At 35.5% G+C, this 12,596-nt stretch overlaps 1 pseudogene across 1 annotated transcript; it reads left to right on the forward strand.

Annotated features, from left to right (window-relative positions):
• Positions 1-650: 650 nt before the first annotated feature.
• Positions 651-4,642, forward strand: LOC113732673 (probable serine/threonine-protein kinase WNK9; annotated as a pseudogene). Its single transcript, XR_011840883.1, has 7 exons — positions 651-1,245; positions 1,338-1,375; positions 1,734-1,961; positions 2,090-2,310; positions 2,516-2,673; positions 2,756-3,215; positions 3,310-4,642. The product of XR_011840883.1 is annotated as a probable serine/threonine-protein kinase WNK9 (transcript).
• Positions 4,643-12,596: the final 7,954 nt, after the last annotated feature.

Raw genomic sequence — 12,596 nt, forward strand, 5'->3', positions numbered from 1 at the left:
AGCTGCATTGATTTATGAATCACCAAACTCTTCTTCTTTTAACGTTTTTCTTTTATTTTATTCTATGTAAGCAAGCAAAAACTTTTTTTCTTTTTTATTTTTTAGTCCACAGTCAAATTGAATCTGTCATCAAAGACAGGTTGATCTCACAAAAGTCAACAATTTTCATCTGGGCCCTACATTTTCTTGTTTCTTGTTTCTTGTACTCTTAATCCAGCAGAAAGCCAGTACCAAGTAATTGAAAAAAAAAATGTTCTAAGAAATGTTATAAAAGTTTAAATTGAGCGGTGATGACTTTACTTAATTACAAAATAAATCTCTAAAATAGCATTCAAGTTCGAAGACAATAATATGTTTGTTACATCTTCTGTTACACCACATATTAGCATTAGACATGTATTTTGTTTGCAACAGTAAAAAAATTGTGGCATCAAAACTATAGCAGAGGATGATAGGAGATTAGTGAGAATTGTTGTTAATATCAGTTTCAATATGAGAATCGGATGTATTTCATATTTGATTAATCAATGAAAATTCATCTTTGTATGCTATTTTTTTTATATGCTTACAAATTACTGTAGGTTTTATTGAATAATAATAAAATAGCAAGATAACAAGATGAAAGATTCATTTATCAACAAATTTTCCGCAGGCTGTTTTATGCTGTTTTGGTGCTTTATTTCCATCGGCCAAAAAGCAAAGACAGGATTAACAAAGTGACTCTCTTTCTCTCCATACTTCTCACTTTCTTGTTGGCTTCTGTCACGTTTATGGTGGGGTGGCAACCCTTCGAAAAAAAAAATGCGGCTGAGTTGTAAAATCTTGTCCTAAACTATCGTCTTTTATGATAAACTAACATCTTCTCTTGCATTTTGTCTGTCATACATTTTAACTTTTAAGTACAAGTACATTAGTACTGGTAAAATTGGACATTTTTTGGTGGTCTTCTCTCTCTTATAAAGGTTCCAAAGATGGGCACATGCTTCTTGGTGGATGCGTAGATCATCACAATCATCATCATCTTTCCAATGATCTCTTCATTGTTGTCAGAGCCCAAGAGAGAGTACAGATAATAGTACTAGTACTGGTGGTGTCAAGAAAAGAAAAGGAGGTGCAAAAATCTATTAGCTTAAATCAGTTACTACTGCTGATAAAGCAGAGAGGTGCAGAATGAATGGTCTAACACATCTTGAACCAGATTACTCTGAATTTGTTGAAGTTGATCCAACTGGAAGATATGGCAGAGTATGTATTTAAAAAGATCCCTCTTTCCCTCTTGCTTTCTTCTGTTTCTGATTAGAGGTGTGATTTTGTGGTTTTTTTTTCTTGGGTTGCAGTATAACGAGATTCTTGGCAAAGGAGCTTCAAAGACAGTGTATGAATTGGCAACTTATTCTTTCCCACTTTTTTTTTTTTTTGTATTTGATTTTTGTTGCACACTCCTTTTGGAATGGTTTTGCACTTCCATTTTAGGCAATAAATTTGATTCAAGTTTTATAGTACAAGGAAAGTGGATATTTTTCAGATTTGCCAATTGTCCCCTTTAGGATTTAGATCTCTCAAAAGCTTGTTAGGTTTGTAGGTGGATATAACATAGGTATTCTTTACTCTCTTTTTTTCCCTTCTTTTTCATTTTAATAAAGACGGAAGCTTTCTGGGATTTGGGGTGTTTTTGAAAAGGATTTTTGATATATTTGCTTTTCTGATATGATTTGGTTTGTTGATTGATTCAGTTACAGAGCATTTGATGAATATGAAGGAATTGAAGTTGCTTGGAACCAGGTCAAACTCTATGATTTCCTGCAAAGTCCTGAAGATCTTGAGAGGCTTTATTGTGAAATTCATCTACTCAAAACATTGAAGCACCAAAACATTATGAAATTTTATACATCTTGGGTAGATACTGCCAACAGGAACATCAATTTTGTCACTGAGATGTTCACTTCTGGGACTCTTAGACAGTGAGTGACGTTTTGTTTCTTCTCAATCTCTGATCTATTCTTTGTTTGCCGTAAGCAACAGGTTATGATTTTAATCTTGCTTTTTATATATAACTTTATTTATTTATTTTTTGGTTTTGATTTGCCAGGTATAGGTTGAAGCACAGGAGAGTAAATATTAGAGCAGTAAAGCACTGGTGCAGACAGATCTTAAAAGGTCTTCTCTATCTTCATAGTCTTGACCCTCCTGTGATCCACAGAGACCTCAAATGTGACAACATCTTTGTTAATGGCAACCAAGGCGAAGTGAAAATTGGGGATCTTGGTCTTGCTGCTATCCTGCGAAAATCTCATGCCGCACACTGTGTTGGTATTTTGCCCTCTAATTGAACTCTCTTCGTGTATGCAAGTTGCTTTCTTCCCAAAATTCAACTCTGCAATTGTTACAAGCTCAAAATTTTGCTACGCGCTTAATTTGTTCCGTAGACCTTTTAATCCTACTTTGCTGGTCATTAGCAATGATATGTTGCTTTAATAATGCTCATGAGATATTGAAGTGGTGATCTTTTCACCAGGAACACCTGAATTCATGGCTCCAGAAGTTTATGCAGAGGAATACAATGAACTGGTTGACATCTATGCATTTGGGATGTGCATTTTAGAAATGGTCACTTTTGAATATCCCTATAGTGAGTGCACTCATCCTGCTCAGATCTACAAGAAAGTTATCTCTGTAAGAATTCTTTCATTTGAGTTCCTCAATGCCCTCTTTTTTTTTTGGCTTTTTCTCCTGTAACATACAATTTCTGGTTTAGGGGAAGAAGCCTAATGCATTATATAAAGTAAAGGATCCTGAGGTACGACAATTTGTTGAGAAATGCTTGGCCACGGTTTCTCTCAGGCTCTCAGCAAGGGAGCTCTTAGATGATCCTTTTCTTAGGATTGATGGTTCTGAACCAGAATTAAGAGCTGTTGAGTGCCCGAGAGAAATGAATTACATGAATGCTCTATTAAGGCAGCCTTACCCTGATATAGAGTATGAAGGAAAATCGTTCAGTGACAACTCCTTCAAGGGATATTCCAATGGTTATGCTTTTGAAGACCAAAATGGATGGGATTGTCATCCAAATGAATTCGAGCAAAGTGGAATCGATCTTTTTGAGTATAATGAGGAAGATCATGATGAAGAATCTCCACATGTGGATGTAACCATTAAAGGGAAAAGAAGAGAAGATGGTAGCATCTTTTTAAGGCTTCGGATTTCAGACAAGGAAGGTCAGCAATTAAATGCTTCCACTCTTAAATGTCAGTTTCATATAAGGTTGTTTTGCCTTTAGATTGCAGCTGATGTAAGTTAGTGTCATTTCAGGTCGCATCAGAAATATCTATTTCCCGTTTGATATCGAATTGGACACAGCACTAAGTGTTGCAACCGAAATGGTTGCAGAACTGGATATGACCGATCAAGATGTCACTAAAATAGCAGATATGATTGATGGAGAGATTGCTTCTTTGGTGCCAGAATGGAAACGAGGGCCAGGAATAATCGAAACTCCCCGATTGGCAAATCCAAGCTTTTGTCAAAATTGTGCTTCCAACCACACATCTACAGGTTCTCTCATCAACTTTCTATCACATAATCCTGGTGCCCAGAACATTCAATTCTTGCAATGCTTGGGGAATGGATGTGCTGCTACACATGGTCGGTTTGAAGAGATCACGTATCAAGTTGGTAGTTCTTTACGTAATGAATTGGATGAAGCAAATAATCCTGGTTCGCCAAGCCAAAGAAATGGCTTCCATCCCGTAGAGATTTGGGATCAGCATGAGAGCCATGAATGCAGTTCATTAGGTTCTGTGGGAAGCTGTTCCCTGGAAGAAGATGATGATGACGAAGAAGAAAAGTTGGATCAAGAAACTTCAGAGGACCATGAGAAAGAGAAAGTGTTACTGGAGTAAGTTCTCCAGTGCAACAAATTTCATAAGATCTTTATCAGGTTCTCAAACTTTAGACTCAAATTCCTTCGTTCCCCTATGAGCTCTCAAATAACTATGAACATGAAATTCAGCAGGAATTGAGATGGCTTAGAGCAAAATATCAGATCAACTTGAGGGATCTTAGAGACCAACAGTTGGGACTCACAAATAGATCATGCAAATCTCATTCAAGTTCAGCTAATAGCAAATGCACCAGTGAAATTGGAACAAGATCCCCCAGTATTCTTCTCAAGCCTTCTGCTGATCATGTTAACTTGGATTTGAACCAAAATCTTCAGCAAAGCAGCCCCAATTCAGTATCCCAAAGGGACCGGAAATGCGAGGCGACCAAGGAGACTCCTAATGTCAAGGACATAGTTGCTGTTAAGAAATTTTGCAAAAATTCATTACTTCCAAACTCACTTCACAGAACAACATCCTTGCCAGTTGGTGCTATTTACTTCTGATGTTTTTGCAACCTCACCAATTTTCCTTATTGTCTAAAATTGCAATACATTTTAGAGTCTCTATCATTTTGAGTACAAACGCTAGGTAGTGGTATACCCTTCAGCCCTTGGGCATTCCTTCCTCCCTTGTTTGTACCCTTTTTAGGGATCTACCTATAAAGAGAACCATACTAAGGACTATGTGTAAAATTACAAGAGTTGTATAAATTACCAAGGCTTCAGAATATTCAGCTGTAATAAACTTATCAGTTATCTCCATCTGATTCCTGTGATACTGAGATGATTTTGACCATTGGTTTCGTACCAACTATTTCTTGATCTTTGATTGCCTGTTCTACTTGTTCCTCTTTTTTTTTTAATTTTTTTTTGGGGGGTGGGTGTTTGGTTGTGTTACTGACTTGCATATACGGGGTTGTCAAGTGAAATTAGTTGGTTCGTCAGTTATGGTTGGCTAATGAAACCTTTTTGGAGAACTCCTAGGCTGATGCCTACCAGATTTTGCTCCCCTCAAATGGCCAATAATGGAGGGCGTTCCTCAAATTGAAATTATTGAATATGTCCCACAAAAAGGCGCCATGCATGCTTCCTTCCAGCCATAATCTACCCGAAGACCCCATTATCTGCATGGCATGAAGCCTTATTTAATGCTGCTTATGGTCCACTGTCCACACTATCATCATCATGGAGGCTGAGGCATTGTTCCAATACTAGGCATTGACAAAGAATGGACATCTTGTGCCTTTGCTCCTCAAGTGTATAGTTCATACACAAAGTTAATATAATCGCTCATCGTTTCCAAAAAAAAAAAAAAAGACAAAGAATCGACATCTTGAGTTTTTTTTTTCTCGTTAAGTGTATACTTTTTTTGGCTCAAATATATAAACAATGAGCACTTCAGTTGCTATTTGATATTTTTTAACTCGCCTGGCATGATCTGATTTGCAAAATATAAAGTCATATTGAATTAATTTGGATTCAAAAGTAACATATATATACATCTAGCATTGTGCATATAATTGTTAAAGAAAGTGAGAAATTTGAAACATCTAAAGCAAGAAAAGAGGACAACAATTTTGGATAGAAGCTCAAAGACCAACATATCTCTGGTTCTGTTCTTTATTCTTTTGGTTTTGTTTGTTTAATTTGAGAAATTTCAAGCCTTATAAGAAAATAGAAGAAACGAGAGCGCTCGAGAGTCTCGTTAAAGATTTCATGATCACCTAACTAATGTTTCAAACTAGTTGTGCTTAATGTATTCAATTCAAGGCCATCCACTTGCTGGCCAATGTGGCTCCAGTTTCGCTAGTCATCACATTAACTAAATGCTGAGATGAAGTCCACTGTCTGCACATCTTCAACAATCAACCGGAATGCATTTGACATGGTAAAGGTTGAGATAGTCATTGTGATTAATAGAAGACCTGTTACTCTCTGTCTCATTCCATAGATTCATTATTCTTTCCAGCTCTATATCCTGAAAAAATGTGGCTATTTAGGTCATCTCTTACTAGGGTAGTTACTACTTTAGGATTTATAACTTCTTATACCTTCTTATCCATCATTCCCAGCAATCAAAAAAGCAAGAAGTCTCACACATTGGAGCAATAAAATATTAGTCTTTTTTTTTAAAAAAAAAAAGAAAAAAATCAAGAAAATGTATTATCTAAGTTCTTTAATTTTTTATCAAAAAATTATGCCTAGTAAGAAACTCTTAGTTCTTTAATTACCCAAGAAAACTCTAGATTGATTGTTACATCCGATGGAGAGGCCAAAGGAGCTTTTCGCGAGCGGGAAGGTCATGAGCTTCAATCTCAGTCAAATAAGATCAATTTCAAAGAAAAGGAAGTGAGACATTATTAAAATCGCTATCAAAATGAAAATAAATCGAAGTGGACTTTCTTTTGCTCATTTTAGTCCATATGTTTGTGTCCAATACAGGCCACATTATGTATGCATCCTCTTGGAAATCCCAGAATCACACAGTTTATGTGTGCAAGATTTATGAGACAGAGGTTTATTTTTTTCATGTTTTCTGGTGTGAGCAAATCCCAAGTGAATGTGGTAAAATCTGCATCTATACAAGTTTTTATTTCATTAAAAAAAAAGTCTGGATTTATATAAAGAAGTATGGATTTACACTAAAGGATACAACAAAAACGTGGGCAGCTAAGGAGGCATTTTTATTTTTCTACATTGTTGCATGATGATGAAATAATTATCATCAAGTAAGTGGAATGTTGAATCATATTATAGTATATAATTAGGAGTGACTGATTGGGCAAACAAGTGAGTAAAGAAGGGAGACAAATCAAAATGGCAAAGATTTTGACGAGAAACTTTTGTATCACTTTAAAATGATTGATGACAAGCTTTGTATTTTCACTTTTCCCAACTTTACTACAAGTGCTATCTCAATACTGTTGATGGTGAAGAGGTTGAGAAATGATCGAGAAGTCTCTTCTCCTTTCTTTATCATGGTCGGCAGCATGTGGACCTCTCGATCCACAAAGAGATGAACGTACACATATTGCTTTTGCATGGATTGAGGATTGAGATTCTGTGCAGTCACAGTAGTGACTATAAATTGCAATTAAAAGTGAGAGATTAGGTGTTTTAAAATTGGATGGAGGAAATTATACGTAGAACACAAATTTAATGTGTCAAAAATACTTATTTTTTTTCCCATCTTCTTGTGTTAATATCTACATCAGTTGTGCTACTATCTATACTGTATTGAATAGTTGATACTGGTAACAGGGAGAACACATTTACGAATTAATATGGTAAAAATGAACCTTTTTTTTTCAGATTTCCATACCTAAAACAATCAGTTTTCTATGGACCAAAGAGTAGGTTAGATCCGCCAATGCCTCAATCGTCCTATAATGGATAGGACGGTAGATAGAGGCCACCTAACCTTATCTTAGCTATGGTAACGTAAATAGCAAACCAGTGAATTATAGAAGAAATCAAAAGGTTCCTACATTACACGTAAAACCATGTACTTTGTCAGAAGAAATTGCTCCACTGGAGTAATCATTTCATGATAACGTTCCTATTTGGATGTCATTTTTCGGGGAAAGTAGTTAATTGCATTTGTAAGATAAAACGGTAATTGAATATATATTTAATACTTTTCTACAACATGCTTTTGACAATAATACCGAAACAAGCGGAGTTAATTTAACGAGTTTAAGATTATATTTAAGGATTTCTATATTATTATTTAGTGTGTCAAACAAGTTTAATTATGAACATTAGACTTGACACGGTCCTTCGGTGAAAGTCATATATGACAACTGTATGATTAACCTAGTCGAACTTAGGCCTCATAGTTTGAAATTAACGTTCAAGAACTATGACATAAGGTAGAGCAATTTGCAAGTTCTCAAGTAGGCTTTAGATGCTCATATGCAAAGTCATATAGTATGACCTAATTATCAACTCCAACGTCACATATTAATGAATCTTGAAATTGTGCGGGAAATTTTTGACATTATAATATGAGGAGTGTGACAGCCCCACCTCCCCCTAAGGCGAACCAGAGGTTTCGGCGGGCCGTCTGCCCAGCTCTCGCCGGGACTCAGTCGTTCACTACAGTCCTCAAATAAATTACAATATAAATCTCAAATATTACAACATGTTTTTCAATAATTACATGTCATAAGCGAAGCGGAAATAATTTTCAACTATACATCAAATGATTTCAAATCCAAACTGTACAAGATATATGCCATCCAGCCACATGAATAAGTACTACTCGCCCTTCCTTCGCCTTGAGCCCTGTGGAGGGGAATAAAATCGTTTTGGGGTGAGCTAGAAGCTCAGCGAGTAATCAGTAAAAGCAGTCATCAAATATATTTCACAATAATGCATTTCAATGATGTCATGATTCCAAAATCAAATGTACGTTTATTACTCTCGTGAGCCAGTGAAATCATTGCACTTGAACACCCAACGCTCAAATAGATCATTTAACATTAACAGTGAGAGGAAGCCCCTTTTTGAGCTCCAGATAACATGAACATGAACCATAAACAGGGTGGAGACGTTGGTGTCCAGCACAAGACTTTCTCAAAACTCATTGAAGCCAAAATCATATCATGAATTCACATGCTAGCACGCATGAGATGCCGTCGAGTAAATAATGCAAGAAACATTTCAATAATAACTTTGGAAACAGTTTAGGGTCACTCACCTCCATGGCTCAGAAACCATCCATCAAATATCATTGCCTTACTCAAATCCAAGCCTTAGATCACAAACGCAAAGCAATCAAGCCCTTTAAAAGTTCGGACAGCACTTCCCCTAAATTTGCTTACTTTTCCAGCCGTCATGGCTTCATTATATTTCTCATTCAAACCCAAAGGTACACACACAACAACAAGTTCATTCAATAGCCATTCAGCAAGTTCCCAGAAGTACAAATACAAGTCAAGTTAGGGAAAAGTCCGGAAATGAAAGTTAAGCTCAAACCCAGAAAAATAGGTTTTGACATCATTTTGCGGTAATGGCACCAAAGGTACTACGATTATCGGATGAAGGTCCAAGACCCACCGTTTCGAAGCTAAGAGATCGGGCTACAATGTTGAAGAAGGCAACTCTGTCCAGTATCGAGTGTAACCAGGTCAAAAATGTAAGATACTACACCAGAACCGTAAAAATAGGTTCACCAATCGCATTCTGGTGCAAACATCATAAATCAGGTTACCTAAATCCAAATCCAGAAATTCCAAAACCAACTGAAAGCTAAGAAACAGGGATACATTTCATCAGAAGACCTCAACAACCAATTCGGAAGCATTCCTAACCAAAATAATCAATTCCAGAAGCAATTCCCAAATTCGGGTAAAACCAGAACAGCAAGGGTAATTCCATCTTTTCAGAAGCTACGCTGCTCCGATTGACCTGAAATTTTGTAGTCACCTCTAAAATATCATTCCCTACAACTTTCATGTTTTAATCCAAGGCCAATTAAGCCTCTAACTATGAGCTACAAAAACGGGCAGAATGTAAGAACATGAACCCTAGTTTTCCAATTTTCCTTCCAAAACAGAAATTTCCAGCAATTAACCACTTTTTCCACCTTCTAGCTTCCTTAAATATCATTTCCAATCATCATACATGACCACATAATCATATCCATATTAAAACAGAAAAATCCCCAATAATTATAAAACTTCACCAATTCAACCAAAATCAAGATATAATCCATAAAAGTGCATCTTATGCCACCACCAATCATGAATTGAACATCATTAGAGGAAGGAGAGGGGTCCTTCACAACTCACCTTAGCAATACAAGAGATAGAGCAACTAGTCACCTTAGCTTTCCAAACAACTCCACAAAACACCTCAAGACCACTTAGCAAAGAGATTTTATGGAATGATTTGGAGTTTTATTGGTTGGATTTGAAGATTGGAGCAAGAGTATGAAGTAGGAAGTTGGAAGATTTCTTTCCTTCTTTGAGCAAGAGAATTCGGCCAAGTGAAGCTTGAAATGAAGAGATTTTTGGCCAATTTTAATTAAATGGTAAAGTTATGAATAGTAGTCAAACTCAAGACTTAATCTTATGGTGACACTTGTCACCTTTAGGTTTAAAACTTATCTTTTTGTCTCTCCAATACAATTATCTTAACACCTTGTAAAATAATATCACTTGATACAAAATTCCAACAAGTTGTCAAAAATATAATGCATTTACCACACTAGCGGGTCCCACGTCCAAAATACGCTCTTAATTTCTCAAAAACTAATCAATACTAGAAAAATCATTTTAAAACTATCTTTGCTCATAAACTTTATCTGGGGAATTTTTCTAATAAAGAAAATGTAGAAAATGCGGGCGATTAAATAAAATAAACCCTAGAAAATTAGAAAATTTTCGGGTTCTCACACTCATTCTTTCGGGGCGTCACAAGGAGACTCTAAACTAGTAAGGACATTAGTTGGGTGACCATAAGATCTCTTGTTCAATTCTCAAGTTGTTCTCTTTCTCTGTTCCCCTTTAAAGGCAAACAAAGTTTTAATTATCATTGATGTTGTTTCTCATCTTACCAATGAAGCCATTGTTTAATGGTAAAATAATCGAGATTGAGAATTCAGGAATAAAGATCTTGGATATGACTATCAAAATATGTGAGTTTATTACAAATAAATATTAAAGTTTATCGCGCTATTTTTGGGTAACTCAATATTTACAAATAAATAATAGCATTGGATGTTTATCGTGATATTAATATGAATAACATTACAAATAAATATTAATGTTTATGGCGCTATTCATGTCATCACAAAATATTTATTAAGTAACTCAACGGTAGGATGATTACTTTACACTCATACGCATTGGATTCAAAAATTCGTGAACATGATTCAATAATGCTTCAATTGTCAAAGTCCATGTGCTCTTGATAAATAATTTAGAAAGTCAATCACATATTCAGTTCCATTGTTAATTTTCATCACGATTTGTAAATACAGAAGCACTATTCCATCAAGGAAAAACTCAAAAATTATTTCTTTAGAGGTAACACTTTTTTTTTGGGGGGTTAAATGTTCTTCCCTTAAGTCAAGAAGAAAATACAAATTGATGCATATTTTGTTTTGGTTAACGACTAAAAAAAAAGTGAATTTGGATGATGCTGGTAAGTTGTATGTATCTAATAAGAGTGTTTCATCAATCATTGAATTTTCAATGCTTACTAGTTGTCAAAATATAAATTTTATGTATGTGTTTATGTAGCCACAAATTTTGTAGTTTCTTATGGTAATTGCTATTGGCCTAACATTTGGTGTCATTTGCACTTTTCCTCTAATATTTTTTTTTTTTGCACTTTTTCCCCTTTGTTAAGCCACATCAGTTTTACTGTTAAAAAAAAATCAAAAGTTTCAAATTTGTCTTGATCTCCATTTTTCTCTATTCTTCTTTTCCCTGCCTAAGCTTCTCATGTCACCCATTTCTAGCGTTGCTTTTTTTTTTTTTTTTTTTGTTTCTTTGGAAAATCAAGAAGTAAGTTTCCAAAATATTCTCATTCTATTTAAAAAATCTAACTATATTAAGCAAATACGGAATTTTGCTATATTTAAAATTAAGGCAAATTATTTGTTTGGCTCTTGAACCTTTAGTTTAGGTAAAACTTAACCCTCCAACTATTAATAGTCAACTTTTAGCCCTCTTGTAAAATAAGGAACCCGTGGCCATTTTGTCTAGTTTATCCAATTTTGCAACCGAAAAGACAAATCACGTGAATGGTGGTATGCTTTATGGAAGGGCCTTTTTGTCCGTAGAGAAACAAGCAAAAACCGAATGAAGTACATTATCTTCCCAATCAAACAAAATCCCTAACTCTTCTCAACACACAAATTGCAGAGGGAAGGGAGAGAAGTGTTCGTCGAGAGCAAGCAAGAATGCGCAAATATCGTAGCCCTCCCCTTCCTATTTGTCCCTGCGGTAAAGTCACAAAGATGATTACTTTGTGGACTGATAGAAACCCAAGGAAAAAGTACGCTGTTTGCTCACAAGAAGTTGGTGGCTAAGGGTATTGGGATTGGATCGATAAGGAGATGTTATGTCATTCTGTTAAGTTGATACTTGGTCTTCTAAGGAGGATCAATGCAATAGAAAAGTAAAGAGATGAATTTGAAGCTGCAGCATCAAGATCCAAGGCAAAAGCTGCTAAGTTGAAGCTAAAGTAAGAGAAATAGATGAGCAGCTACGGTGGCAGAAATGGTTGAATAAGTTTCTTTTAAGAGTACTTCTGGTGAGTTGGCTGCTTGCTATAATAATGATGCTTATAGAGAAAAAAAGAGGTGGAGTCTCTATTGGGATGCTGCAAATTGGGGCTAAATATAATGGGATGATGCAAATTGGAGATAATATGTGAAGGGTAGTGTGTAATTGCAATTTGCAGCCATGGGCACTACTAGTTTTGAGAAAAATGGATGTGTGGTGTATGATGTAGAGGGTTAGGAAGAAGTGTGTTGTATGTATTCTTTTATTATAGTCTTTGTAGTAGGTTGGACTGGTCTAAAAGTGTGGAGGAACCCAATCAATGATAACTATATTTTTCTCCAAGTAATGTGATGAGAATTATTTATCCCAATTGCAATTTCATTGGCTTTGTTGGATGAATTTGATTTGAGCAATCAACAAAAACTGCTATACCAAATCATACAAATATAAGATAGCAACTGCATAACATTAGAATA

Source organism: Coffea arabica, chromosome 2e (genome assembly GCF_036785885.1).
Source record: "Coffea arabica cultivar ET-39 chromosome 2e, Coffea Arabica ET-39 HiFi, whole genome shotgun sequence".
Classification (NCBI taxonomy): Eukaryota; Viridiplantae; Streptophyta; class Magnoliopsida; order Gentianales; family Rubiaceae; genus Coffea; species Coffea arabica.